We start from the raw sequence: 5,714 nt of genomic DNA, 5'->3' as shown, positions 1-5,714 counted from the left end.
CCAGGATGGTCTCGATCTCCTGACCTCGTGATCCGCCCGTCTCGGCCTCCCAAAGTGCTGGGATTACAGGCGTGAGCCACCGCGCCCGGCCCAGTCTGCATGTTTAACACAGTGGTTCCCACACCAGACCAGCCTGGAGATTCCTACCCTGAAGGGCAGATGTTGTTCCCATTTCACAGCCAGGAACCTTGAGGCTCACTGGTTTGAAGACAGCCTGGCAGGGGCTGAGCCAAGATCTGTCCCCTAGACCCCTGCATTCCTTCCTGGCCTCCCAAAGCCATCCCAGTGCTTCACTCCTCCGTCTCTGTGCTCCGGCCTCAGCTCCTCACACCCCCTGAACCTCCCAAGCCCCCAGCCCCCAAGCCCACGGCCGGGCCCTTTGCACGGGGCATCTTTGGGATGGGAATTGTCTGTTCTCCTTAAGCCTCCATCTTTAAGCCGGCCGTTGTCTTGGCAACGGTCTACCGCTGACCTTTGTGCAGAAAAAAAGGGTGACCTTCCCAGTACAGGCCCCCCGGCCGCCGCCGCCCCCCTCTCCCCCGCCGTGGCGCAGTTTAAAGGCATCTGTCTAAACAATGCATTATGGATTTCTCCGCCGGGCGTGCACGGGCCGAGAATTTCAATCCGGGCGGCTCTGCCATTTCCTAAACTTGAGGCATCCAGGGAGAGGGCGTTACACACACTGGCCGGAGCGCTCAGGCCCTGGGAACTGGCAAACGCTTCGGGTTCCAGCCCCGCAACTCAAGCCGGGTGAAGACCAGAGCCCCCGCCTCAGTTCCTCCATCTGTAAAGTGGCACCGAGGACGGTCCGACTCCCAGGGGTGTGACCGGTGGCAGCGTAAATCTTCAGGGCTGCCGGCACCCAGCCTCCGGGACCCCCCTGACCCGCTGTGGAAACTGGGACAAGGACTGGAGGGCAGATCCCCCGGGCACCTGCCAAGGCCACCGACCCAGGTCTGGATGTTCCCTGTGGCCCAAGGGCACCACTGGGCCCCCCAGGGACTGACGAGAGGCCTCTAGCGGGAAAAGGGGCTGGCTCAGGCAGGGTGGTCCCCACGTGGGGTGGGTATCAGGCCCCAAAACCCCTGCACACGCTGGCACAGGAAGCCCCATCGATGCCTCTCCCTCTGATTTCTCAACCCGTGACGGGAAAAGAAGAGAAAAGGAAGGAAGATTTCCTCCAAAGCTTTACCCTGGCAGAATTCTGCTCTGCAGTCCTTACCCACGTCTAGGCAGCCCTCCCTGCTCGCCTCTCACCACGGGCACAGGGCACAAATATGCTCTAAACTCTGCCGTGGCTCCCCAGTGCCTTCAAGAGAAAAACCAAACTCCTCCCTGCGGCCCATGAAGCCCTCAGCAGCCTTAGAATCCCCTGCTCCAGCCACACCAGCCTCCGGAAGGACACACCAGGCTCCAGGCTGCCCCCAGCCCTTTGCACTGGCTGCTCCATGAGAAACTCGGCTCCTTCTCGCCCTTCTGAACTCAGCTCAAAGGACCCCTCCTCCAGGAAGCCCTCCTGCCTGCCCCCTTAGACATTTCCAAGACAGAGAGAGACAGAAAGACAGGGAGATAACCGGCTCTTTCAAGCTCATGTCCTGTAGGCTCCCTGAGTGTAGGCACCCGCTCTTTATATTTTTTCTATTTTATTTGCATTCCATTTTCAGACACTCATGAACGGGGACTTGGTGCCAGACACCCCTCCAAGTGGTTTACAGAGATGAAGTTTCTGGTGTCATAAACACTGGTTATGCAACGTCCAGAGGTGGGGACTGGGGTTGAGGGAACGGTTCCTTTTCACCGGTGTCCAGTCAGGGCACGTGTATTTTATATGGACGCCGGTCACGCTGCGCCAGGGCCCAGTCGAATGATCTCGTCATATGTTGGTCACATCTGCAAAGGCCTTCTTTGTTTTTTTTTCAGACGGAGTCTCGCTCCGTCGCCCAGGCTGGAGTGCAGTGGCGCGATCTCCGCTCACTGCAAGCTCCGCCTCCCGGGTTCACGCCATTCTCCTGCCTCAGCCTCCCGAGTAGCTGGGACTACAGGCGCCCGCCAACACGTCCGACTGATTTTTTTGTATTTTTAGCAGAGACGGGGTTTCACCGTGTTAGCCAGGATGGTCTCGATGACCTGACCTCGCGATCCGCCTGCCTCGGCCTCCCGAAGTGCTGGGATTACAGGCGTGAGCCAATGCGTCTGGCTGCAAAGGCCCTATTTCTAAATAAAGTCCCATTCACAAGTTTCGGGGTCCAGGATGTGAACAGATCTTCCAGGGAGACACCAAGCAGCCTCAGTGTCCATTAATGGATCCGGGCCCTCCCCTCAAGCCTTTTCTTATCCCCTCCCCCACCTCCTGCACCAAGACCCCAGCATGAAGCTTCCTCAGCCCTCACCGACCTCTGCTAGGTTCCGGGGATGCTGTGAGCACCCGAGGGCAGGGCCTGAGGCTCCCCCGCCCCACCTGGGCTGGCAACTGAGAGAGGCGGGTTCCCCTGAGCATTAGCTGTGGGCTGGCTGTAGGCCCCTTGACAAGCTCCTGGGACGCTTGGGCTGAGAAGAGCCTGAGGTGCCCCAGCCCCTTCCCGAGTCCCCGCTGGGCACGTGTCGTCCACTGAAGGGGAGATGCCCGAGTACTGTGACTCCGGGGCGAGATGGTGAGGCAGCCCCTGGGGACCCAGAGTCCTGTCCTGCCAGGGCCTCCCGTACCCTCAACCCCAAACCCAGAAAAGTCAGGTGGAGCCCAAGGCCAGAGGAGGCCAATCACAGCTGGGAGACGGGGGCCCAGCAGCCAGGAAGGCCGGGATGGAGCGTTCGGCCCACTGCCCTGCACAGCCACCGCTGGTTCTTTCCCTCTCCTGTTTCTCCATCTCTGTTTCCCTCTGTCTCTCTCTGTCTCTCCCTTCTTCCATCTCTCTCTGTCTCCCTCTCTCTCTATCTCCCTCGTCTCCCTCTGTCTCTGTCTCTCTCTAACTGGCTCTATCTCTGTCTCTGTCTCTCTCTCTCTATCACTGTCTCTCTCTCTCTATCTCTTCCTCCCTCCATCTCTGACTCTCTCTGCCTCCATCCATCTCTCTCTCTCTCTGTCTCTGCCTTTCTCTGTCTCTGACTGCCTCTGTCTCTCTCTGTCTCTGTCCCTCTGATGTCTGACCCCGGTGGGCACTACCTGCACTGGTTTCGCTGCCCCTGAAGGAACAACGTGTTCTCACTCTGCCTGCGAGATCCCCTTTGCCTCCTCTGCCTGCGAGATCCCCTTTGCCTCCTCTGGAGGGTCTGAGAAGACAAGAGGGCGCTGGGCCCGCCGCAGGGGCAGGTGACCCACGCATCACCCTGCCCACCACAGGGCACAGCTGCCACCAAAAGGCTAGAGGGCGGCCAGCCGCCATGCTTGGCAGGGACGGGTCTTCCCCCGGCGCCCCCAGGGAAGAGCAGCCCCTCCACCCGCCTCCTGCCACCTGCCTCCCTCCCGTTCCAGCTGGCGGGCAAGGGGGCTTCCCGTGCCGCTGGGCGGGCTGCAGGCATCCATGGAGGCCACAAAAGCTCTGCCAGATTCCGGGACACTCCCGCCCCCTTCATCCTCCTTTCCCCAGGATTTCCCGTAGAGGGGACAGGGCCACATGTCGTTCCACACAGACCACCCCTCCCGATGCTGGAGCCCACAGCAGGAAAGTCGCCTTCCCACGGGTCTAAACGGAAATCTGGGGAACCCTGGACACAGAGACAGCCTCTCCACCCACCCAACCTGCCCTCCAACGCCAGCGGTACGAGAATGACACGGCCGTCTGCAGGAGAATTCAAACAGGGCAGGGACCGCCTGCGGAAAGCCTCCCTCACGTGGGCGAGCCCTCCTGTGTGCAGCTGCCATGCCATGACAATAGCTGCCGCCAGAGAGCCCCCATCACCGCCACCTTCGCCGACGGAGAAACAGAGTCACAGGGTGGCCGGGTCACCTCTGGAAGTGGCAGGGCCAGCTGGGAGACACAGGGCCATGCCTGGAAGCTGTTTCCATGTATCACGCCCCGAACGCCGAACGCCAGGCTCTGCTTCTGACCTTGGTGGGACCTGCCTGGCCTCTGCCTGACCTTCTGTGAGGGTCAAAGGCCCACATCCAGGGCCACTGGAAGAGTTTGCAAGAACAGCATTCCCTGAACACTCAGAAACGTCTGCAACAGCCCAAATGTCCATCAACACAAGAATGGGCAAATGCAGCACGGCCCTCCACCCACTGGAACACGACCCGGCCGTGAACAGGAACGAGGCTCTGACCCAGGCCACAGCACAGATGCGCCTGGAGGACGCCACGCTCAGTGAGAGATGCCAGACACAAAAGGCCACGTAGTGTGTTATCCCATTTCTATGAAATGTCCAGGGCAGGCCCGTCCATAGAGACAGGGAGGGGATGTGTGGGTGCCGGGCCTGGGGAGGGGACGGGGTACCCTCTTGGGGTGACTGAAATGTTCTATAGCTGATTGGGTTGATGGACACACAGCTTTGTAAAGAAAATAAAACAAATCAATTGTATACTTTAGGCTGGGCATGGTGGCTCACGCCTGTAATCCCAGAACTTTGGGAGGGCGAGGCGGGTGGATCACCTGAGGCCAGGAATTCAAGACCAGCCTGGCTAACACGGTGAAACCCCGTCTCTACTTAAAAAAAAAATATGGCCGGGCGCGGTGGCTCAAGCCTGTAATCCCAGCACTTTGGGAGGCCGAGACGGGCGGATCACGAGGTCAGGAGATCAAGACCATCCTGGCTAACACGGTGAAACCCCGTCTCTACTAAAAAATACAAAAAAACTAGCCGGGCGAGGTGGCGGGCGCCTGTAGTCCCAGCTACTCGGGAGGCTAAGGCAGGAGAATGGCGTGAACCCAGGAGGCGGAACTTGCAGTGAGCCGAGATGGTGCCACTGCATTTCAGCCTGGGTGACAGAGCAAGACTCTGTCTCAAAAAAAAAAAGAAAAAAGAAAGTTGATTGGGTTGATGGATACTTTAGGCCGGTGTGGTGACTCACGCCTGTAATTCCAGCACTTTGGGAGGCCAAGGTGGGCGGATCACCTGAGACCAGGAGTGTGAGACCAGCCTGGCCAACATGGTGAAATCCCATCTCTACTAAAAATACAAAAAAATAAAAATGTATACTTTAAATGAATGAACTCTATGCTATGTGAATATCTCAATAAAGCTGTTTTACAGATTGCCTTCTTGGGCCGGGTACAGTGGCTCACACCTGCAATCCCTGCAGTCTGGGAGGCCGATACAGGCGGATCCCATGAGGTCAGGAGTTCGAGACCAGCCTGGTCAATGCAATGAAACCCTGTCTCTACTGAAAATACAAAAATTAGCTGGGTGTGGTGGCGGGCGCCTGTAATCCCAGCTACTCATAGTGAGACCCCCATCTCTACAAAAAAATGAAAAAATGAGATGGGAGGATCACTTGAGCCCAGGAGGTGGAGGCTGCAATGAGGTGAGATCGCACCACTGAACTCCAGCTTGGGGAATGGGGATGAGGCCATGTCTCAAAAAAAAAAAATTGCCTTCCCTTCTGTCCCTTGTCATTTTTCCTCAATGACATTGAAAGGTGTCACCTTCACCTTCTTCTGGAGCCACACGCAAGGAAGCCTTGTCTAGGAGCCTTGCTAGGTGGTGAGCCTGCCGTCTCTGGAGGTGCGTAAGTGGAGAAGAGTGAGCCTTGGGTGAGGCTGCCTGCCCTGAGTAATGAA

General features: G+C 58.1%; 1 pseudogene; it reads left to right on the top strand.

Moving 5' to 3' along the window:
• The window catches only part of LOC105527683, a 10,966-nt pseudogene extending 6,741 nt beyond the window's left edge, over nucleotides 1-4,225 (top strand).
• The last annotated feature ends 1,489 nt before the right edge of the window (nucleotides 4,226-5,714 follow it).

This window comes from Colobus angolensis, unplaced genomic scaffold (assembly GCF_000951035.1).
Source record: "Colobus angolensis palliatus isolate OR3802 unplaced genomic scaffold, Cang.pa_1.0 Scaffold64, whole genome shotgun sequence".
NCBI classification, from domain to species: Eukaryota; Metazoa; Chordata; class Mammalia; order Primates; family Cercopithecidae; genus Colobus; species Colobus angolensis.
Note: the sequence above shows the minus strand (reverse complement) of the source record. Positions and strands in the feature narration are given on the sequence as shown.